This window comes from Drosophila miranda, chromosome XR (genome assembly GCF_003369915.1).
Source record: "Drosophila miranda strain MSH22 chromosome XR, D.miranda_PacBio2.1, whole genome shotgun sequence".
Taxonomy (NCBI): domain Eukaryota; kingdom Metazoa; phylum Arthropoda; class Insecta; order Diptera; family Drosophilidae; genus Drosophila; species Drosophila miranda.
In genome coordinates, this window is record NC_046674.1 from 40,569,352 (window position 1) to 40,594,668 (window position 25,317).

At 46.4% G+C, this 25,317-nt stretch overlaps 1 pseudogene; it reads right to left on the reverse strand.

Moving 5' to 3' along the window:
* Positions 1 to 16,976: 16,976 nt before the first annotated feature.
* LOC117186094 lies at positions 16,977 to 23,848 on the reverse strand (annotated as a pseudogene).
* Between the last annotated feature and the right edge of the window lie 1,469 nt (positions 23,849 to 25,317).

The window sequence follows — 25,317 nt, forward strand, 5'->3', positions numbered from 1 at the left end:
AACAAATGGCTATCAAACTAGTGTGCAGACAAACCCTAATAGGAGGAGAGGAGAACAGTTGCAGCAGCAGCTAATGAGAGAGAGAGCTACTGTACAGAAAGTTACGAGAGCGAGAGAGAAAGAACAGTTATTGAAGTTGGGGTGATAGCAAGAGAGTGATAAAACATCAAATGCTAAAAGACAAGAGACGAGAGCTGTAATGCAATTTAATGCGTACTCACGGCAACAACAGAAACACAACAAGCCGACGCCGACAAATTATAAGTTAAATAAATAATGTTTACACAAATCAAAAGGCATGCACTCACGGAATAGAATAGATTTCCAGATTATAGGCTGGCTATGAGGTTAATTAAAGTTTATTTATGAAAACACCGGTTGTTTCTGCAAAACAAAGGGAAAATATGCTGTAGTGCTGCTATTTCTGGCCGCTCCTTTCCTGCAAGGTCAAGGCTCTGGAGGCATAACATGGCGTTTAGCGCATAATTTGGTGTGGTTCGAAGAGCTCCACTGATGCAGATGGTGATTGGTGATTGTCCTTTTTGTTAGGGCAGGCCACCACACAGTAACTCCGTAGAGTAATATAGGTCTGACTATTGCCAAAAATATCCATAGGACTATGCTTGGGTTCATGCCCCACTTTAGGCCAATAGCTTTTTTGCAAGTGTAGAGTGCTGTCGTTGCCTTCTTCACTCTATTTTTGACATTCAGGTTCCAGTTAAGTTAAGGGTATTTCCCCGCAAAAATAACGTCGTCCGCGTATGCCACTACTTTACAGCCCCCCTCTTCCAGGTCGCATATAATCTTATTGACTGCCATGTTCCACAGAAGAGGAGACAGAACTCGACCTTGCGGGGTTCCTCTTTTTACATACCTTGACTGGGTGGACGATCCCATCGATGATGTCACTGTCCTGCGTATGAGCAATTGATCAATGAGCATCACCAAGTGACGGTCCACCCCCAGGTCAGTCAGGGCTTATGTAATAACGCCCGGTATGACGTTGTTGAAGGCTCCCTCGATATCGAGAAAAGCTATTAGTGAGTATTCTTTGAGATGCAGAGATTTTTCTACACTCGAGATCACTTCATGAAGTGCCGTTTCCGTGAATTTTCCTTTCCGGTAGGCATGCTGCGCACTGGAGTACAGCTGAGGACTTATGGTTGTCCGTAGTTGTAACCCGATGAGTCTCTCAAAGGTTTTGAGTAGAAAAGACGATAAACTGATTGGTCTAAAGTCTTTCGGGGTTGCGTGTGAGGCTTTACCTGCTTTAGGGATGAAGACTATCCTGGCCTTAAGCCATACTTTCGGTATTGTACACACCGCCAGTATCTTCCTGAAGATACTGTTTAGCCAGTTGATGGCCGTATTTTCGGCCTTCTGAAGTTGGGCGGGGATTACCTGGTCAGGGCCTGGCGATTTAAACGGGTTGAAGCTGTTTATTGCTCAACTTATGTTCCGTTTTGTAAGGATATGGTCCATCGATTCTACCGATCCCTCTCCTGGGAGGTATATCGGCACGGTGGTTGTACATCGGGGGAAATGCGTGTCGAGCAGAATGTGTAGGGACTCTTCACTGGAGTTGGTCCACGTACCATCATTCTTTTTGAGGTAACCTCCCGAAGGGGTAGTTTTTGAGAGATCTTTCCGAAGTCTTGCGGCCTCCGACGTTTCCTCGATATCGGAGAAACATTTTTGCCAGGAGGCTCTTTTAGCCTTCCTCGTTTCCTTTTTGTATAGTGCTAGACTGGTTTTATAGTCTGCCCAGTGAGTATCCTCATTTGCTCTTGTAGCTCTATTGAAAAGAGTCCTACAAGTTCTGGGAAGGGTATCTAGTTGCGTAGACCACCAGGGGGGTTTCTTTTTCCCCCTTGGTCTGTTAGAAGGACATGCTGCCTTGAAGGCTTTATTTCACGCATCCGTGAACCTGTTCACAAGACGGTTTAGGGCGTCTTCCGTGTTCGGGCATTCAGGGGCGTTAGGAGGGAGTAGTTTCTCCAGGGTTGTGCTATATTTTTCCCAGTTGGCTTTCCTGGGGTTGATATAGTCGGTGGGTTTAGGGATCTCGAAGGATAATATCGTCTCGATATACCTGTGGTCCGAGAAGGAATGGTCTTCTAGGACTTTCCAGCTCTTGATTGTGTCTAACAGTTTGTTTGACACTGGCGTAATAACCTCCTGCCGATTTTTAATTATAAACGTGGGGTCGTTGCCCCGATTGCAAATGAATAAATTTGAGTCCGGGATGAAGCTGAACAGTGACTCACCCCTTACATTCGTGTCCGTGCTGCCCCATTGGGCGTGGTGGGCGTTGGCATCGCAACCTATTAGAAGGTCTTTTTCCGTCCTTTCGCTGTCGCTGGCTATTTTGCGAACAAGGTTGTTGGAGGATCATCTTCCTCGTGGGCTATATAGGACGCCACCAGCCTGAGATGAGTCCCGTTTATCTCTAGGCTTGCCGCCGTGTTATCGCCATCGCTATAATTATGGACAAGAAAGATATTTAGGTGCTTTCTCGCAAGTATGCAGGTACGGATTTTACCTTCATTTTGGGATACAATGATCTTGTATTCCATCGTCCCTAATCCACAGACCTGGTTTCCTACCACCCAAGGCTCCTGGATCAGGACTACGTCGGCTCCGCTCGCGTCTAAGCGGAGTATGAGGGCAGCCGATGCTGCTTTACAGTGGTGGATATTGATTTGAAGGATCCTTAGGACCATCTTTAAGGTTCTCCACCACTGTAATGTCTGCGTCCGAGTCGTCTGAGACCTTCTCTCGGCACATTGATTCGAAGTCAAGCAATAACTCCGTCTCCGAAGAGAAGCCTTCCTGGTCCGGCTCCAGCTCGTCGTCAGGCGCTTCGATCTCCGCAGCGACATCCTGCACTTCTGGGTTGACGACAGGAAGCGCCGCGGCCGCCGCGTCTGCTTTATACACCTTGATGGTGACCGAGCTGGACCCGAAGTTTAGCTCGCTTTTTGCTGCCTCTATCGGAGCCAGCGACTCTTTGTTGAGGACGAGCACTGCCTGGTTGGTCGGCCCTTGTGTCGTCTCAACTGTGGCTACTTTCCAGTCCGAGGTCGGTAGGCCTGGGTTGCACCACTGCAACATCTTGAGGATGCGCTCTGGCTCTTTGAAAGTGGCCGGCACCCAGATTCTCGCCCTCGGTCTGCTGGCCACCTCGCTCCAGTCGACTGCGACGAGTTTCGCACCAGCATAGACCTCGCCGACCTGCGCCACCGCCGCTTTGTACAGCTTAACGGAGCGCTCGTCTTCGCAGGCAATTATTTTAACGTTGCCCTGGAACCACACCATATCCTTGCAGACAGGCGGTGGTCCTGCGTCTTTGTCGAGGAGGTCGAAGCAGCAGCACCCACTTCCACTAACTCCTTGGCATTCTTCCCTCTGCGCTGCCTTTGTCGAGGACGCCAATTAGCGTCCTCTCCTTGGCAATCTGCGCAAAAAGCGACATTTGGTAGCACTCTGGATCGCTTAGCTGCCGGTCCCGGTGTCTCCTGCGAGCGCTGCCCCTTGGCTTGGGGAGCCACCTTTTTTTTGTTCTAATGTGAACTCCGGGAGCACGGCCGAAGCCCATTCCACCTTCTTCAGCTGGCTTCGTTGCTGGCGTGTTGCCGACGGAGTATGTGCCCTGCACTCCTCTTTACGGCATAGGTGTAGCGTTTGGATTGGGCGCTTGTCGACGGCAAGTCAACCCCCTCCGCTTCACCAGAAGGTCGGGCAGCCGCAGTATTGCTTAGCTTTCCTTCCAAAGTGTCAGCTCCGGGAGTTTCCTTGCCACCCACTCCGGATTCGGGATGGGACCCGCTCGGGTTCGCACAGGCACCTTCCACCTTACAAGTATTCCTTGCTGTGGAGCCGGCTGGGCCAGGCCTTTGGGCCACTGCCTTTCCGTGCTTGGGATTGCTCCCAGCTGGCATTTGGGGAGTGCCGCACTAATTTTTTTTTATACCCGATACTCAAAATGAGTATTGGGGTATATTAGATTTGTGGTAAAAGTGGATGTGTGTAACGTCCAGAAGGAATCGTTTCCGACCCCATAAAGTATATATATTCTTGATCAGCATCAATAGCCGAGTCGATTGAGCCCTGTCTGTCTGTCCGTCTGTCCGTCCGTCCGTCCGTCCGTCCGTCCGTCCGTCCGTCCGTCCGTCCGTCCGTCCGTCCGTCTGTCCGTCCCCTTCAGCGCCTAGTGCTCAAAGACTATAAGAGCTAGAGCAACGATGTTTTGGATCCAGACTTCTGTGATATGTCACTGCTACAAAAATATTTCAAAACTTCGCCCCGCCCACTTCCGCCCCCACAAAAGACGAAAGTCTGTGGCATCCACAATTTTAAAGATATGAGAAAACCAAAAACGTAGAATTGTAGAGAATGACCATATCTTTAAGGCTGCAGAATCTGAATTGGATCGTATTATTATTATAGCCAGCATCAAGAAAACAATTTTATATTTTCTCGCTCTGTCTCTCTCTAACACACAGGTTTCATGGTCGGTTTTGCCAATTGCAAAATATGAGTTCAAGGATCTCAGAACCTATAAGAGCCAGAGCAACCAAATTTGGTATCCACACTTCTGTGATATCGGACCTTGACCGTTTCGTGTCCAAATTTCGCCACACCCCCTTCCGCCCCCGCAAAGGACGAAAATCTGGGGCATCCACAAATCTCAGAGACTATTAAGGCTAGAGTAACCAAATTTGGTATCCGCACTTCTGTTAGATCTCACTATAAACGTATATCTCAGAATTTCGCCCCACCCCCTTCCGCCCCCACAAAGGACGAAAATCTGTTGCATCCACAATATTGCACATTCGAGAAAATTCGCAGAATCATAGATAATGACCATATCTATCCGATCGCTGAATCTGGATCAGATCGGATCATTTTTGTAGCCAAAAGCAAGAAATCAATTTGCAGTGGCTACGCAGCCCCCGACGTCACGCTCAGACTGATTTTCTGTCTCTCTCGCACGCACTCTTTGTCGTGTCGTTCAATATTAGCGGCGTCTGCCGGAGGAGAGCCATACTGACTATGTATCGGGTATAAATGTAGAGTTGCGGTCTCCGCAGCAACTCACAACGTTCCCCCTCGTTTTTGTTGTTTTTTGTATTGAATTTTTGTTTTTTTACATCTTGTTCCCATGAGATGCAGAGAAAGGGAAAGGTCAGCCCGGGCAGAGGTCCACGTTGCCCGGGTACGGCATCATTAGAACAGGGTGCTGCCAAGTCCCTGAGCCCTCCGTTAACTAGTTTTTATACCGGGCCCCCAGCCAGGCTGACTCTCGGCACGGGTCGAGTAACACACTTAGTCCGGCCCGGTGTGAGGTGGGTGTGGGGGTTGGGATGTGGGTAGGTATCGTGTAGGGATGGGAGTGTGTGAGCTATTTATTGAGGCGGCACCACAAGCGCATCGTCAGTGCTGCTACCTAGCTAACACCCGCTGGCTGTCCGGGACTGCTTATTTCGGTACTCTCACGTGAGGGATGCCCGCTTATTCGCAGCTGACCTACAGCTAGACCCCCTTTGAGCTACTTCACGAGCTCATCAGACCAGATTTGCTAAGGTAGATAGATCTACAATTATAATAGCCAGCAAAAGCAAAGTTAATCCGAAGAAGAATCGGAAAACTATTCCAAAATTAGAACTTTGTGCTACACATCTTCTGGAAAAATTGATTCAACGGGTGAAAATAGGGGTTGGAAGTAAGGTAGGGTGTTATGCCTAGAGTGATTGTACTATTACTCAAGCCTGGATAAAGAACAATAAAGATAAGTGTTTGTACACGGAGCGTTTTCCGCATTAATGTTAATTCACGGATGGGGGTGTGTTAGTTTTTTCTGCAAACGAATCAAAGTCTATACAAGAAAGAGAAAAGTCGATCGGTCCAGTTGAGTATTAGGGAATAACTATTTATTACAAATCTTAGTGCTTGAGTACTGGGCATAAGAGAGAGAATACAGTGGTGAATTTAGTACAATTATGGTGAGAGTAAATACAAAAAGTGAGCGTAGGCTCTCTATTTTACGAGGGTCATTTGAATACTTGTTCCTTAAAGGAGTTTGACCGAACATCCCGGCCCCGTTGAAAGGACTGCTTTCAAACCACCGGAAGAATTGCCAACTTGTGTATTGGCCTGCAACATGTTCCATTTGCAGTGCGGAGGTGCACCACCCGTACAAGTCCATCCTTCCCAAGCACAGTAGACTGCACTCGGCCTAGTTTCCAGCGTAGCGGTGGCAGGTTGTCCTCATGGATGATGACCAACGTGCCCTCGGTTGGGTCTCTTGGGTCTGCTTTAAAAACATAAACTTTTTTAGTTCCTGCAGTTGATTCGATGCCCCTACAACGTTAGTGGCATTATCGCAGAAGATGTCTGTCGGCAGCTTGCGACGACCTCCCATCCGTTTCAATGCGTTTAAGAACGCCTTTGTTGACAAATCAGAGACTACTTCGATGTGAACGGCCTTGGTGAGAAGGCGAACGAACACGGCTATGTATGCTTTTGTAGGTCCCTTTCCTCGAATGCGTAGATATGTGTTGATGGGTCCACAAAAGTCAACTCCACAGCGTTCAAAGGGTCGAGCCGGAGCGAGTCGCGTAGGCGGTAATGAGCCCATGAGTTGTTGTAGCAGCTTCGGTCTGTAGCGAACGCAGTGTACACAGGAGCGAACAATTCTACGTGCCAAGTCTCTGGCGTTAACGATCCAATACTCCAAACGAATGAGAGCGACTAGGGCTTTAGGTCCAGCGTGATAGTTCCGAAGATGCAAATGGGGAATATAGTTCCATACAAATTTGGACTGACTAGGCAGCAGCAACGGATGTTTTTGACCGTCTTGTAGGTCTGAGTATTCCAAACGTCCACCAACCTTGATAAGTTCGAATCCGTTCACGACTTCTAAAAAGGGAGTAAGAAACTTTAAGCTGCTTTTTAATGGTTTTTGCTTCTGAAGTAAACGGATGTCCTCTACAAAATGAGTTTGCTGAATGTTCCAAATAAGGCAATGTGAAGCAAAACGAAGTTCATCTGGCGTCGGTGAGGTTGTGGTAAACGTCGATTGCTTCCGACATCTCCTTATGAACCTAATCATCCAAGCAATGAGACGCAGACTGTGAGTGTACGAGCTGATATTATCGACGATGTTGAGGATATTATTTGTCTCGTGTACGGCAGCAAACAAACTTTTCCGATTCTCCGAAATAACCACGTCCATGTCAATATCAAGTTTTCCACCAGTGGCGGGCCAGTTTAGTGAATCTTCGACTAGAAACGTAGGACCCGAAAACCATGGAGACTTAATCAACTCGCTCACGTTACAGCCTCGCGACAGAATATCAGCAGGGTTTTGATGTGTTGGCACAGAGCGCCATTTTCCATCAGACGTTAAATCCTGAATATCGGACACTCGATTTCCAACAAAGGTCGATAAGGTGACTGAGTGTTGTTGCAGCCAATGCAATACGAGCTGTGAGTCGCTCCAAAAATAAGATGTGATAGTGTGTTTACTGAATATGGCCTTGACTTTGTTATACAACTGAGAAAGTAGATGTGCGCCGCATAGTTCAAGCTTCGGAAGAGACTGTTTCTTCACTGGTGCTACTCTAGACTTAGAAGTGAACAATTTCACTGTGACCTGTCCAAGCGAATTCTCCGTGCGCACATAAACACAGCAGCCGTATGCCCGAATCGATGCGTCGCAAAATCCATGTATTTGAATGCTCCTAGTATCAGGCTGCAAACAAAAACGAGGTACCGCTAGTGACGACAGTGAATTCAGCGATTCCAAACACTTGCTCCACGCGTGGCTTAAATTCTGGGGGACAGACTCGTCCCAGTCGAGTTTCAAAAGCCACAACTCCTGAAGAATGATCTTAGAGACAATGACTAACGGTGATAGCAGACCGATTGGATCGAATAGCGACGACGTAGTAGACAAAATTGTTCGTTTTGTGGTAGTGGGATAGACTTCCTTTGGATTAAATGTGAAACTAAATGCATCACTTCGTTGATGTCAAGTTACGCCGAGTGTGCTGCTGACTGAGTTTTCTGAAATGTTTAATTCCTTGGTAGATTCGTCTTCCATCACGCCTGGATGATTTGAATGCCACTTGCATAATGGAAACTGACCACGAGCGAGAGTTGATGTGATTTCAGTTTTTAGTTTGAAGAGTGTATCTATATCATCAGCCCCACACAAAAGGTCATCAACATAAAATGCAGTTTTAACAGCAGCAGCCCCTAATGGCCATGCATCCTTACAATCCTCAGCCAAGTAATGCGAACTATGAGTTGCGAGAAATGGGGCAGACGCAGTCCCATATGTCACTGTATTGAGTTGGTAGGTTTGAAGATCCGTATTTGGAGATGCTCGCCTCAAAATGTACTGGAATTTTCTATCCTTCTCACTCACAAGTACCTGCCTGTACATTTTTGTGACGTCGGCTGTGATGCCGAACCTATGCATGCGGAACCGCAGCAATTGCAAGTACAACTCATCCTGAATGGTAGGGCCGACTAAAAGTAGATCGTTAAGTAACCGTTGAGATGTTGTACGGCAAGAGGCGTCAAAGACAACTCTGAGCTTCGTCGAGGTACTGCTTGGTTTCAGAACGAAGTGGTGGGGTATATAATAATGCGTCCAAGTTAGGATTCGGTACGAGGGACATATGGCCGAGACTTTTATATTACTGCATGAACGAGATATACTGCGAGCGAATTTCCGGTAGACGAGCGAGACGTCTCTCAATGGCAAAAAATCGGGTTCGAGCTGTATCGAAGGAACTTCCAAGACAACTTGGATCTTCTTGAAATGGCAAGCGAACGACAATCCGCCCACTGGCATCCTGATGTGTTGTGTCCCTGAAATGGTCCTCACAGCGACGATGATTTGGGAGCATTCTAGCGCTTGGATCGACAAATGAGTCCACTTTCCATAATTGCTGCAAATTCTTGTCGATCGACTCTTCTACAGTCGCCAAGCACAATGGTGGCTGTCTGTTATATTGCCGCTGGTACCTCCCAGCAACAACCCAACCAAAAAGAGTCTTCTGCAAAGTGGGAAGATTTGGACCAATGCGAATCTGGCCAACAGCTAGAGCTCCATAGAAGGCTTCGGTCCCCAGTAACAAATCAATACGTTTAGTCCTATAGAACGATTCGTCAGCCAATGGAGTGTTAGCTGGTAGGTTCCAATTCAATATGTCGATCTCACTATCTGGCTGGTAGGCAATATGGGATGTGATTCTAAACTGGAGAGTGAGCTGATAGCCGGAAGTACGTGACTTAATAGAGGTAGTCGTACGAGCCTTCAAACTAGTAAGGGAGTCTCCTATACTGCGAATTCCAATGTGGTGTTTTTCACGACGAAGGCGAAGCTTTTGTGCAAAGGTTAACAAAACTAACCTGAGAACATGAATCAAGCAACGCTCTACCGAGTTTGTATTCACCTGTGGCATCCTTTACCAAAACCATAGCTGTTGCCAACAAAATTTGATCATCTGCTGCGATCTCCATATGAGAGTGTGAAGCAGCTTGATGAGCCGTTTGCCAGGAGGGTTGCGCTGGTTGGAGTACCGGTTCAGTAGTTGAAGATGATTGGGGTGGCTGTTGCGGCTGAGAGTGATGCAAAGATGAATGATGATTTTGATTACAGGATCGGCAACGATGAGTCGATGAACATTGCGCCACTCTATGACCATTTCCAAGACAATTGATGCAGAGACCGAGGCGTTTTGCATTGTCGTACCGTTGGTTGCTGTTCATAGCCTTGAACTGAGCGCAATTAGAGATCTTATGGCCAGAACTAGAACAAAGTGTACAAGACGGATTAGTGATAGCAAACGACGAGTTTATTTGGTGATTAGAATGACGATTTGACTTATTGGATTCAGCCCTTCGTTGTGACGAAGTAGCAGCCGAGTTTCCAGACGAATGGAGAAACTGACAGTGGCGTTCCAAAAGCTGTGTGCATGCTAGCCAGGTTGGCAGAGTTTTGTAGTCCTGCGATTCCTTTCACTTGTTCCGAGTTTGCTGATCACACTTTTCCATTATAATATATATAACCATAGCGTGAACAATGTTCTCAGGTTTGCCGATGGACTCCAGCGAGCTTAATATAGCGGATGCCTTATCCACTAGTCTGTGAAGCTGCTGACTGTTTGACCTTTCCACAGGTTGTAGTGCAAACAATGCCTCAATACCTTCTAAAAATATAAGAGTAGGATTATCAAAACGGCTTTTGAGTTTTGCTAGGGCCTTCGGATAGTTTTCGCTTGTAACCTGGAATGCCTGAATTGTATCTAATGCCGGCCCCGTGAGGCAGGTCAGCAAATAATTAAACTTTTCTATATTAGACAATCCAGACTCACGCACAACAATTTGCTCGAACGAGTGAATGAAATTCTTATAGTTTGCATATGTTCCGTCGAAAGTGGGTAGCGACAACCTTGGTAACGATGACTTCACTGGCGGTGGGTGGTAGTCCGGCGCAACAATGCTGGCGTTCAGATCTCCTCCCATTTTTTCCTTTATGGCTAGCTTGATTGCTATGTATGTATCCTCCAAATCTGCCCGTCCTTCATCATTCGGACTAAGGTCTTCAATATTAGCTTGGACATTTAAAACATTCTTGAAATACGTTTCTAAGATGTTCAACCGATAGCGAAGCTCATCATTGCATATCGGGGTTTCCGATTTAGCATCTACCACAGATTTGATCCGAGTTATATTTCGTTTTATATTGCTCCGTTGGCGTTTTAAGTCTTCGAGCGTCGTCATTTTGTTGTGTAGTGTAATTACGCTGACACAGAACTAGAGCTTCCAAAAATAACAACAACAAAAAACGCAGCAAGCAGCAGCAGCTAGAGCACAAATCCAACGGTGAAAACAAAAGCAAAAGTTCCAGCAGCGGCAACGAAAGCAAAACGAAAGTGAAGCGGTGGAATTCCAATAGAAAGAATGCGTTGATCGATGGACCAAAGCAGGTAGCTGCAAAGCGAACGAACCGAGAATGCAAGCGCCGTTGAATGCGTTGTGGGTGACAAGCGAATGATAAAATTAAGCGAGAACGGCGAGAGCAAGGCGAGGACAACGATCCCGCGATCTAGACGAACAATTCTGATACGGTTTTCGGAACTTTCGATTGCAGCTGCGAGACGAGCGAATGTTGTAATTGTTGCCTTTGTAGATTGCGATTAGTTTAATTGTTCACAGAAGAATTAACATAACACACATGCCCCACGTTGGGCGCCAAAATGTTTGTACACGGAGCGTTTTCCGCATTAATGTTAATTCACGGATGGGGGTGTGTTAGTTTTTTCTGCAAACGAATCAAAGTCTATACAAGAAAGAGAAAAGTCGATCGGTCCAGTTGAGTATTAGGGAATAACTATTTATTACAAATCTTAGTGCTTGAGTACTGGGCATAAGAGAGAGAATACAGTGGTGAATTTAATACAATTATGGTGAGAGTAAATACAAAAAGTGAGCGTAGGCTCTCTATTTTACGAGGGTCATTTGAATACTTGTTCCTTAAAGGAGTTAGACCGAACAATAAGTTTATCAGGCGTCGAACTGACGAAGTACGAAAAACAAGGAGGAACTTGTGAGTTGCTGCGGAGACCACAACTCTACATTTATATCCGATACTCAGTCAGTATAGCTCTCCACCAGCAGACTATTAAACGACACGACAAAAAGTGCGTGCGAGAGAAACAGAAAATCAGTCTGTGAGTGTCGTCGGAAGCTGCGTAGCCACTGCAAATTGATTTGTTCCTTTTGGCTTTAAAAATTATCCGATCTGATCCAGATTCAGCAATCTGATAGATATGGATCAGATCATCATTTTCTATGATTGTTTTTAGTTTTCTCGAATCTTCAATATTGTGGATGCCACAGACTTTCCTCTTTTGTGGGGGCGGAAGGGAGTGGGGCGAAATTTTGAGATATACGTTTTATAGTGAGATCTAACAGGAGTGTGGATACCAAATTTGGTTACTCTAGCCTTAATAGTCTCTGAAATTTGTGGATGCCCCAGACTCTAGTCTCTGAGATCCTTGAACTCATATTTTGCAATAGGCAAAGCCGACCATGAAACCTGTGTGTTAGAGAGAGACAGAGCGAGAAAGAATGAAATTGTTTTCTTGGTTCTGGCTATAATACTTATACGATCTGGTTCTGATTTTGCATTCTAGAAGATCTAGTCCTCCTCTACGATTCAGCATTTTCAGTTTTCCTGTATCTTTGAAATTGTGGATGCCACTGATTTTCGCCTTATGTGGGGGCTGAAGTGGACGTGGCAAAGTTTTGAAATATACTTGTAACAGTGACATACCACAGAAGTCCGGTATAAAAATGTCGTTGCTCTAGCTGTTATAGTCTTTGAGCACTAGGCGCTGATAGAGACAGACGGACAGACAGACAGGGCTCAATCGGCTCGGCTATTGATGCTGATCAAGAATAAATATACTTTATGGGGTCGGAAACGATTCCTTCTGGACATTACACACATCCAATTTCACCACAAATCTAATATACCCCAATACTCATTTTGAGTATCGGGTATAAAAAAACCAAATATAATCCTAGTAATAATAACCTTTATAATAAAGTTTATGTGCTATATGAAATTTTCGACTGATTTATGTATGTACAATGTCGGTCGCTATCCAATTATGGCCATTATGGTTTGGGTTTTTTTTTTTTTTTTTTTTTTTAAATTATATTTAATTGCTCGTATTTATAACTTATTTTATACTCAAAGCAAACTATATTAGAAGTTAGGCTATGCAAGCCCAACATGTGTGGTACGGCCGTGAAGCAATGCTTCACAAATGTGCAGGCTTCGTTTAGTCTAACTGGACTCTTGTCTGGTGCTCAACGGCGCGGAGTTCCCTCATAATGGTCGCCGCGAAGTAGCTCGTCGCCTCCCAGTTTTCTGGGGACTGGAGCATGCACGGCACTAAGTTCTGCTTGACTACGGCCCCACCCAGCGCTTCTTCTAGCCGCTGGCGCTGCGCTGCGAACCTGCCACACGAAAATATTACATGTTCGGCATCCTCCTCAACGTAGTGTCCGCACCAAGAGCATTCTGCGGAGTCCGCATGCCCGAAGCGATGAAGGTAGCTTCGGAAGCAGCCGTGACCACTGAGGAGCTGAGTCAGGTAAAAGTTGACCTGCCCGTGCTTCATGTTTACCCACGCATCGATGGACGGGATAAGCTGGTGGGTCCAACGCCACTTAGTGGTCGTGTCCCAGCGCTGTTGCCACCTTCTGAGGCTCTCCTGTTTGCACGCCATGCGTACCTGCCTTTTCCTAGCCACGTCCATTCCTCTGCCATGCGTTTCCTGGTAGTAGGTGGACCGTTCCTCCGCCAGGAATTCCAGGCGTGCTATACCCGCGATCACGTGTGCTGCCTCGTCCGAGACCGTTCGGAAGGCACTGGTGATCTGAATCGAAGAGAGGCGGTGCGTGGCTGCCAGACCCCGTGCGTAGCTCGCTGTTTGAAGGGCCTTTGCCAAGATTGGCGCCGCATATAGCATCACCGATCTCGTGACACTCGTTAGCAGTTGTCGCCGCCATTGCTTTGGTCCTTGGGTGTTCAGCATTAGCCTCGAGAGCGCACCGTTGGTGGTCGCCGCCTTCGTGCCCATGTAGGCCAAGTGCTCCCGAAAGCAGAGCCGTGTGTCCACCAGGACACCAAGGTATTTGATAGCGCGCTTAGACGAAACCAGGGTACCTGCCACTGAGATGTTGGCCGTCTCGACATTCTTCCGGCTGGATACCAGCACTGCCTCTGTTTTGTGGGGTGCGAGTTCGAGCCCGACCAGGTCCAGCCACTGTTGGATGCGCGCTATCGTCTGATTGCAGGTCGTTTCCACGACGGACAGGTCTTTTGCCACCACTAGGACAGCCACATCGTCTGCAAAACCCACCATGTGTACTCCGTGGGGGAGGCTGAGTCGCAAGATGCCGTCGTACATTGCGTTCCACAGTGTGGGGCCCAGCACTGAACCCTGCGGGACGCCTGCCGATACTTCGTATTTCTCCGTACCAGCCTGCGTGTCGTACAAGAGCAGCCTTCTCTCAAAGTAGCTTTGTACCATCCGCTGCAGGTACCTGGGAGTTTCGAAACTCTGCAGAGCCCTTAGGATGCAGCTCCACCTCGCCGTGTTGAACGCGTTCTTAATGTCTAGAGTGACTACTAGGCAATACTCTTTCCCGCCGCCTTTCCACCGAGTGCCGGCAATTGCACCGGAGGCAATGTCCACCACCTTGCGAACGGCGTCTATCGTGGATCGGGCCTTGCGAAGGCCGTATTGGTGCGGAGAGAGGTCGCCAGCCTCCGCGATAGAGCGTTCCAGCCGCGCGCAAACCACCTTCTCCAGCAGTTTACCCGCTGTGTCGATCAGGCAGATAGGCCTATACGACGACGCTGTCCCCGGCGGCTTGCCTGGCTTGGGAATAAGCACTAGCTTCTGGATTTTCCACCTCACAGGGAACACTCCTTCACGAAGGCACTGATTGAGCAGCTTCGAAAAGATGTCCGGACGCGTGGAAAGGGCGAGCAAGAGGGCTCTGTTCGGGATAGAGTCCGGCCCAGGAGCCTTGTTCGGGCTGATGCTCCTGGCTGCGCGTTCGACTTCCTCGAGTGACACCTCCTCGATGTTTGCCTGACTGGGCGGTTGCAGTGTGAGGCAACTGACATCCCCGATGGGGTCAGCCCTGTACGGAAAAAGTTCCTCCACGATGGATCTTGTCGTGTCGGGGTCCGATGGGGGTGCCTGCCTCTTGGCGCAAAGCTTGTTCGTCACCAACTTGTACGCACTTCCCCATGGGTCCTGCTCCGCAGAGTCGCATAACTTGAGGAAGCACTGGCGTTTGCTATCCCTAATGGCCGCCTTGAGAGCCCTTCTGCAGTCCCTAAACGTGGATTGCCATTGCGGAAAGGCAGTGCTTCCGCGCGAGCGCTGGTAGCGGCGTCGAGCTTGGTTGCATTCCCGGCGTAACGCGGCAATGTCCTCGTTCCACCAGAACACAGGTTGGTGGTGGCGACCGTAGTGCTTCCTCTGCGCCATGGTGGCAGTGCATGCTGCCTCCAGATGCTCCATAACATGGTTGGCCATGCATTCAGCATTTCCATTCGTATTGAGCGTTTCGGCGCGATAGCATCTCCATCTGGGCGCAGCTGTCTCTACGCTAGACGTCTGTTGGCCTATGTCCCAGATAATTGCCCTGTGGTCGCTCCCTGTGTAGATGCTGCTGATGCTCCAGCCCGATGAATTAAAAAGTGAGCTGCTGACAAACGTAAGGTCGATAACAGATCCTATTCCTGCTCTGGGGAAGGTATGCTGGCCCTCGTTGAGGAGCGCGATGTCCAGGGGCGCAATGATTTCCAGCAGAGCTCTTCCTCTCGCATTCGTCGCCATGCTTCCCCACTCCTCAGCCCACGCGTTGAAGTCCCCTCCAATGGCTACTGGGTGACGTCCTCTAGCATCAGCCGCTAGGTTGTCTAGAGTACTTGCGAACTCGGAGAGCGTCAGGCTTGGGGCGAGGTAGACGCTGTATATCCACACACCTCCGACCTTAGCGCGCACAAATCCAGCCGCAACGCTTGAGAGGGAAAGCTGCAATGGCGTGGCCCCGCATAGCCATTTGGTGGCATCCAAGATGAACCCAGGGGACTCCCTAGTTTGATATGGCTCGCTGAGGATGGCGAGGTCAATTGCCGATTCTCTTATGGATTGGCTCAGCAGGTCTTGAGCCGCAGCGCAGTGGTTGAGGTTGAGCTGCATAACCTTCATTATTGGGCCGGCAAGCTGGGCACGCTCCTGGCTGCTGGACATCTCCTGCTACCCGCATAATGGTTCGTCTCATTGCTGTTGTTAGCGGTGCAGATGAAACACCGCGGATAGCTCTGACAGGTTGCCGCCTTGTGCCCGTTCACGCCGCATCTGAGGCAGCATACGGTGCGATCCACCGCGCACTATGGTTTGGGGGTATAGCTACATATGTGTTGAAGACTAAAGACTAGTTTTAATATAGTATATGGTTTGTTAGGGTATGATAGTTAGCTATGATTTTTTTTCTAGATTACAGGGCATGTCCCATTCGCCTTGCCCGTGCAACGGCTTCTAATGGTCCTCCTATGCGCTTATTGGGTGAAGGGTGTACGTGTAAGCGAAAAAGAAATATCTAGCGTGCTGCATCCGCAGCTCCTTGGCTTTGCCCACCCCTATCTCGGCTTGGCCTTGCTGATCGGGCGCCGCTCCCCTTCTGCGCTACGAGACGGCGTCGGCGCCTTCTTCCGTCCGCTTTGGATCTGGCTGGCTTAAAACCTGCATTCATGAATATACATATGTATATAACTTCAGCTGGCACTTCCAAACTATATGGAAGACAAACATTTATTTTGTTTGTCTTGCTCAGTCTATTGGTGGAACTTGATAGAACGAAAAAACCTCAGCCAACCGCAGGGGAGCGATCTCACACTCCCAATTCGAGCCAGACGCCGAAAGATACACTACTTCAGTACCTCCCTTTCACAAGAGAGATATCTCTCTATATAAAATCTAAAACATCTGAAATATATGACCGTATGACCAAGAGGTATCTTGAGTATAGTTACTTTATACATTTCGACAGATTAGGCGGGTAAAGCATTCCACGACTTAAGTTTATGGTGGGTTGAATTTGGCAAGGAAGGTCAATTTATTGTGTGTTGTAATCTGCCAACTACTAGGGTCAACAAGTAACAAAGGTGCAAAAGGGTTGCAGATGTAATAAACAAATTACTTAAACTTTTTTTTTCTTCGCAAATACCAGAGATAATATACATACTTAAGTATTTTTAACATTATACATACTATCTAATTTTAAGCCCTTGCCGAAGAGAAAAATTCCGTAAACTTTATTTAATAGTTTATTTTATTTATGTAGATTGTTAAATTAAATTTTTAGTTTAATTTTCGTTCAGAAAGGCATGCCAAAATAAAGTGCCCCGGATCTGGGCCCACCTGCAACCTCCATAAAAACCTGGGTGGTCCAGAGTTGAATGACCCAGGATTTGGAGGGTGTGATGTGGGCGATAACTGTCCATGACGCATCATATCAAATGGCGAGCTAGAGCGCTGCACGAAGCGGTTGCTTTATGAAGAGCATGCTAAAATTAATGGAAGATTTTTATTTTAGGATAAATACCGAGAAGGAAATACTAACGTGTATACTTCGCAGAGTCAGTGCACTTGGAACGTTTCCAACTACGCGAGGGCTTGGACCATCGCCCAAATCTAATTGTTAACTTTCTGGCATGTCGTTATTGCTGCCGACGCTACGGCCGCTAGTATTTTCAGTACTATTCGACAAATGAAGCTGCCCTAACGATGCGGTGGCCATAGCCACATCCGGCATCATATCTGAAAGTTGACTATTTCCAGAGTCCAAAGCACATGCGCCGTTCTCAACACTCATATCCAAGCCTAAGCTATTTTTTTTTTTTTATTTATTTATTAAATTAACAAATTATCTGTTAATAATGGTGCTTAGTTACTAAAGGCGGAAAAAGAGAAGTTAAAAGTTAGCTAAATTTAAATGATTATAAATATTGCATGCAATTAGTTTAAGAGACAGTTCAGGGGATAGGGTTTGACAGAGGGAGTTATAATTATGGCATAAAACCCTATAAGGTTCATGATCAGCATAATTAGACCTACATATGGGTAGACGGATAGGCCTAAAAGTACGGGTAGGTATAGATGGAACGGCCAAGTCAATCTGACCCAAGAGAGCTTGGGAGTCAACAGTCCCAAGAAGGAGCTTGTGCACGAACATTACACCATTGCATATTCTGCGATGGTGCAACGATGGCAGGTCAATAAGATTTAGCCTAGACCGGTAGGGTGGCAAGATTCTACCCGAGTCCCAGTTAAAGTTCCGAAGGGCAAAAATTAAAAATTGCTTTTGCACGGATTCAATAACAGCCTGCTGCTCTTTATACTGCGGGCTCCACACACAAGAACAATACTCCAATATAGGACGTACTAACGAGATGTACAGTTGTTTCGTAACGTACGGGCTTTATTTTACGTAGCTTTATTTACAGTTGCAGCTATATGGGTGTTGAAACACATCTTATGATCAAAAAGGACTCCGAGGTCATTTGAACTCGAAATTCGCTCAAGGACATGATTTCCTAGAACATATGAGACAAAATGAGGAGCGCGACGGTAAAATGTAATAAGTTTGCATTTGGAAAGGTTCAGAAAAAGAAGATTAGTTGAACACCACAATAGTAGTTCACTTAGATCAAGTTGAAGGCGTGTGTGCAAATACCAATCAGAGTAAGAAAGACAGATTTTGACATCATCAGCATACATTAGTGTAGTAGAGTATGTTATAACTTGAGGAAGGTCGTTCACAAATAAAATAAACAGAAGCGGGCCCAGATGACTTCCCTGTGGCACACCTGAAGTAACATTAACAGTATTTGACAACACGTTAGAAAACAAAACACGTTGAGTACGGTTAGAGAGATAGGACAAAATCCAATCTAGAAGATTCGTTGGGAACCCTAATAAAGAGAGCTTTTGAATAAGCAGAGCATGGTTCACAGAATCGAATGCCTTGCTGAAGTCTACATCCGTCTGCAAACCAATTTGAAAACCACGGTGGATTAGGTTAGAAAACTCAAGAAGGTTAGTCGATGTTGAACGATGTCTGAAAAAACCGTGTTGCGACGGAGATATCAAGCTGCAACAAAGATGTTGCAGTTGCCGGGTGACCAGGAACTCAAGAAGCTTCGGGATGGCGGAAAGCTTTGCGATACCACGATAGTTTTCAATGTTTGATGTTGAACCTTTTTTGTGAAGCGGAATGATGTAGGACTCATTCCAAATTACTGGGAGACAAGACTGTTCCAAGGAGAGGTTGAAGAGAAAGGTCAAGGGTTTGCAAAGGGACTGGGCACAGTGTTTTAAGATGCAACTTGGTACCTTATCTGGACCCGCAGAAAACGATATGTCCATAGATGACAAACCTTCCAGAACAACGCTTTCCTCGAAAAAGGGCAGAAAAATGCTGTTAGCTTGAGGTAGCTGGTACGGATACGGAGTGGATGCGTTGTAAATATGAGACGAGTACGTTGTTTGGAAAAAGTTAGCGAATAAATTTGCAATACCAACAGCAGAAGCTTCTGTTTTGTTCTGGTAATGAAGGGACGGAGGAAAAACGTTTGACTTGCGCTTAGAGTTAACGAACGAATAGAATTTTTTAGGATCACTACGAAAGTTACTACTACATTGTGAAAGGTAATGATTATAACACTGACTATTGACGGCAAGGAACAGAGAGCGAGCAGAGGAGTATAGAGCTAAGGCCAACGTGGAGCCCGACTTCTGGTACTTTTTATAGAGCCGGGATTTATTATTTTTTAAGTATGACAAATACTTGGAGAACCAGGGAGGCCTGGACGATACAGGTACAGTGATATCTGGAACAAACGTATTAAGGGCGGAGTAAATACAACTATAAAACGAGTTAACAGTTGCATCTATGTTCGGTAATGAATAAAGAAACGACCAATCAACACGCGAGAGATGTAGATCTAAATCGACAAAGTTTGTTTTGCGAAAACACTTTATGTGACAAGGAGCCATGGAACTGTCAGCACCTCCAGATTGTGAACACTCCAGTGATATCAACAAAGTTGGATGGTAAGGATCTTCAGGGAGAGATATTGGGCTTGCTCTAGATACCGTAGCAAGAGAACCATCGTTAACAAAAACGAGGTCAAGAAGTCTGTCCCTAATGTTTTTAACGGCATTAATTTGGACAAGGGAAATATCCGTTAGCCCATTGATAAAGTCATTATGGCAATTGGGAAACAACAGGTTAGCGTCATCACAAGGCAGCCAAGAAAGAAATGGGAGGTTAAAGTCCCCCATGACAATAATTCGATCATTGCACCCTAATGCAGAAACAACATTATTAATTGCTGAGAGGTGGTGTAAGTAAAGCTCAGCATCAGACCTGGGAGGAATGTAAGAGCAGGTTAAATAGAAAAGTGCGGAGCCAACACGAACTTTGACTGCAACAAATTCAATTCCATGAATGTTATTGAATGGGAATAACTCAGATGAGAAAACAGATTTAACTGCAATCATAACCCCACCTGCAAAAGATGGGCGGTCCATTCTATAAATAGTGTAACTATCAATGAAAATTTCATGATCATTGACAGAGGAGTTAAGCCAGGTTTCGGTAAACGCGATGGCATCGAAATCAAAGGACGCACTATTAGTATGAATTTGACTCAATTTTCCCAGCAAACTGCGGACGTTCTGATAGTGCATGGAAAAATAGTACATCAGTTTTTTGGAGCATGTTCGGTAATTCTTGGATTCGAGCTCGAATCTTTGAGAAGGAACTCATGCACAATTGTATGCTCAGGCCATATTGACGGTTCTAGAGAACAGGATAGTAAAGAATCAGGGAGAAGAATTTTAAAGGATGATATGTTGCGCTTATGTTTAAATGTAAATTTAGTCACAACTATATCAACAGGCGAAGTGTTAAGTTTAGCGGCAAGATGTTGTTTAACATCCTCCGTTGTAGCCTCAGGAATAAGACGAGAAACAAATATTGCTTTCCGAGGGACCACTGCTCTAAGTTGAAGTCCCGAGCGAGAACGAGATGGTGGAGCCACTCCTAAAAGAGATCTCGGTACAAGGGCAGAGGAATTGGCAGCAATTGTAGCAGGAATTGGAGTAGGAATTGGAGCAGGAATTGGAGCAGGAATTGGAGCAGGAATTGGCAAGACGTCGTCAGCAACCAGCACACCCGCACTAGGAGCACTCACCGCGTCAGAAGTGACGGCCACAGAAACTGCAGGGATGGGATTGATGCTGTTGGGAAGTTGGGTGCTCGAAGGAAGCACATTGCTCGGTGTAATTTCCATGCGGAAATCGAAAGTCCCCTTCAGTTTTTAATGCCGGCAGCTCATTTCGTGGACGCGCTGACGCTGAAATATGTGCATAGCTACACCGAAGCGCAGGACCAGAGTTGGTTGATATAATACTGACTACAAAAAGATCATTTGATTGGTGACGCGGAAAAGTGAGATTTCGGCTCTAATAGGGGTGTACTCCATCGGTGCCACAGATTAATGATGCTGACGATCCCATTGACGAGGACGATAAAAAAGAAGATCCAACGGTTGTGTTTCGCGGAACTGAGCCAGTAGCCGCTGGTGATGGCGGTGGGCTTTGATCTTCATCTTCAAGCAAATTGTCTTCGCTTTGAGTAGTGGACGCAACTCCACACGGATTTTCTTTGTAAACATCATCACAAATCTGACTGGATTGGTGTGAGCTTTCCAGAATATCAGATATTTCATCAGGGAGGTTAAACTCTCTCATGACCCGAAGCCGAATTTGTCGTTCAATTTCATGTTTTGATGAAAGTGGCAGTAGCAATGCACGCTGGCACATAGGTGACTGGCGAAGTTTATTTTCGCGTTTACGCATTGCCAAGAAAGTTTGGTTATCCGGTGCTGGTATAACAGCCGACCCTACCATCATGTCAATATTTTCATGAATAGCACCACGATTAACAACACTACAAAGTCCATTATTAGCCGCTGCATTCATGTGGGACACCATATACAAGGTATCAGGAATATCTGGCGGGTGTCGTGACCTACGCATACGCATTAGTTCCACCTGGTGGTGAGATGAAGATAATCGATCCTTCAACAAGGCCTTTACTTCCTCAAAATACGGCATAAAGAGACGTGGTCTTACAAAGAGTCCCTGATTACTACCACTACGTATTCGTAGTGATACGTAAATTTTCTCGTTAATCTCCAATCATATGTGAAGGTGGCGTGCTGACAAGACCTCGACGAATTGCTTGGCAGAGTATCTCACTATGTGGTGGTAAAACATGGTCTATGCGCACTAAAGGCAATAATTCTGCGATGATGTCTCGCAACTCTACATCACTCAAATCACAAAAATTTTGGTTCACGATCTTCCATACGGCTAATGAGCTCCTGTTCTCCACATTTAAGAACAGCCTGCAAAATCTCTAGCTTAGGAGCTGGTTAAAAAATTACTTTGCAGAACATGTAACAGTTGCGTTTTATCTAGTTGGTGCAGGACAGGTGAGGTGCTAATAACGGTTAATTCTTCTCGTAGGTACTGATAAGCTTGTCTAAACACCCACGCGGAGCCATGGAGTTGGCAACCCCACTTTAAAACTGTTGGTAAAGTATCAAGGAACAGCCACTCGAGTATTAAATCCTCACAGCCTTGCGCCAAAATATCAATCTCTAAAAACCGACCAATCTGGTAAAGCTCCTCCTCTAGTGTCGTTGGACGCACTCTTCCTGTGTTGGTTAGGGCATGCACTGCCCCTAGTGATCCTGCCGACGTACCCGATCCAACACCGCGTAAAATCAGTGTCATATCAACAACGTCCAGGTAAATCGCTTGCAACAGTACACGCGCATATCTCTTCGGTATAACGCTTTCGTCTAATAAAATTCGCGTGGGCACGTGTAGGGAACGTTCAACGTACTCATCAATGTTGCGCGTTCGACGCACAATTAAATTACGAAAAAAGGGTGAGCGCGCACTCAAAATAGCTTTATGGCATGGAAGTTCGATCTTTGGTCGAAACCCGTACTCCGAGGTACCCGAGTCTTGTTGCAGATTGTCGTTGTTACCATCTGCTGTGAAAACAAGTGTCGCATCTGCGTAGTCGCCAGTCTCCAACAAATAGCGAAGATCATGATCTAGAGGATTTGGTGAGCCAAAGTCGTCTCCCAGCTGCCGCAACACTGTGATTTCGATGTTCGGATCATGCGGACACATATCGCCAGTATATAAATAACGCAATAGGGAAGAGAAAAGCGGCACGTCAATAGGCGAAGTGGGCAGTTCAAGACATATACGCGCTCCGAAACCAGGACAACCTGCGAGTAAGTCGCGGAAATAGGCGCAACGAGCTGATAATATTGATCGGTGCACAGGGAAAACAGTCCCGCGAAAAACAAGATCACAATAAGTGCAAAAATTTAGATCGTAAAGAGCAGCAAGGTCTTGTTTGTATGTTGCTGCCGGAGGTCGCGCCTATAAATATATGATGTTTAAAAAACTAATAGACAAACAATAAATGTTTTCATTCTAACCGATAAGTCCCTTAAAGCCGACAAGGCTTCGAACTCCTCACAAAGAGCTGCCAGCTCCATAGGTGCCCAGTCTGACACAAAATCTCGTAGAACGCGAGCGTGATCATATGCTTTTGACGAACGTCGTCTACGTATAAACTTTCTCTTAAGCGTCGCAAATCCAGTTACACGCTTTCGTCTTTGATCTCGATGGTACTGTGCGCCACTGATACCAGTACCACTGCCAGTCGTCATATCAACCGCTCCTGTTGTGACCATACCTGCCATGCTCATGGGCAGCAGCACCGATATGTTTCCATTAGAGTTTCCGGTACTATTAAGTGCAGCTCCTGATGATGCGACGTTAGGATAGTTAATACTGGAAGTACTGGCTCCCATTTTCCAGCTAAGGTAAGTAAATTTTCCTATTCCAAATATGAGGCGCTATCAATACGCCCTGATACATTTTAGGGCATTCATAGAGATTCAATTTTTTTCATGCTCAATATTTAGGCCGGACGCCCCTCTTGGGGCTACTCTTAGGCCAATATGGCACTACGTTATCCGAATGGGTATATGGAACCTTCGAGATAGTGCTTATGCGGTTTAAAAGTCCTCCAGAGTCGACGTGTTTTTGTTCATTTTGGCATTCATTGATTCTGGAATTTTTTTTTTTTTTTTTTTTTTTTATTTTTTTTTTTTTTTATTAAGCGTTGAATCCGTACATTGCATATAACGTATCTTAACATCACTGGTAAATAATATTGGGGTAGCCAAACCTAATGCTAAATGCGAGAGGACTTACAAAAAATATAATATTATAATATTGGGAGGGAAACTTAGAGTTGGCCAATAGTTTTGGCAAAACCCAATCTCTTCAACCGCCTCAAAGGCCTGGCAGGTAGTAATCGTCTGGCGAGCATACTATGGTGTCTAATTAGCCTGTCACTGTATCTGCTGGTGTGCCTTCCAATCTGCTCCTCTACTGTATGCAGATTCAAATCCCGATGTAGGGTGGAGCCGCGCACGTACCAAGGGCAGTTCGTTATTTGCCTCATGGCGCGATTCTGCAAGACCTGTATCCGTTTATAGTTCGATTTGGCAGCTATACCCCAAATCTGCACACCGTAGAGCCAGATCGGGGCTACACAGTGTACATAAACTGCTCTTTTGGCTCTCAGTGACATGGTGCTTCTTCTGTTAATCAGCCACCGCAATTGCTGCATTCTTTGCCCACATTTACGAGCCGTAGCTTTCAAGTGTGGACCAAAAGTAAGACGCTTATCAAGGGTGATACCGAGATACTTTGCTTGCTCTGGTTGGTCCAAAGTTACGCCTTCAAACTTTATGGGTGGGGTGTGGTCTATGAGCGCTTTCAGGGTGAAGCATGGATTGGTGGTCTTCAGTGGGTTGACTTTTAAATTCCATCTTTTGCACCAAGCTGCCAAAGAGTAGAGGTACTCTTGGAGACCATCTGCTGCCTCAAGGCGGCACTTGGAGCTGTAGAGCAGTGCTATATCGTCCGCGTAGGTAGCAAGCAGAGCCTTACGGGGGGCCTCCATATGTTGCTCGCTTGGGGAGGGTAGATCTGCAGTATAGATAGAGTAAAGCAGCGGGCCAAGGACGCTGCCCTGTGGAACTCCAGCTCTCATTTGGCAAGGTGTTGAATGTGTGTTCCTGAACCTGACCATAAACTGACGTCCTTCCAAGTATGATCGTAGGACACCGTAGTATGGTGCTGGGAACAGTTTTTTAATTTTGCTCAATAGGCCGATATGCCAAACTCTATCGAAGGCTTGCTGCATATCAATGAAGACTGCATTGCAGTATTCTAGATCATCATAGGCCTGTAGGATGTGTCCTGCCAATCTGTGGACTTGCTCCACTGTGCCGTGTCCCTCCCGAAAGCCAAACTGGTGATCCGGCAAGATACGGCATTCCTTGATTATGCTACCAAGACGATTGGCAAGAAGCCTCTCCCATACCTTAGATAAGGAAGACAAAAGACTTATTGGCCGATACGACTCAGGGTCATCCTCCGGTTTTCCAGGCTTATGGATCATCAGGATTGTTGCTATCTTCCACTGCTTAGGGAAAAACTGCATCCTTAACATGGCGTTAAAAATGAG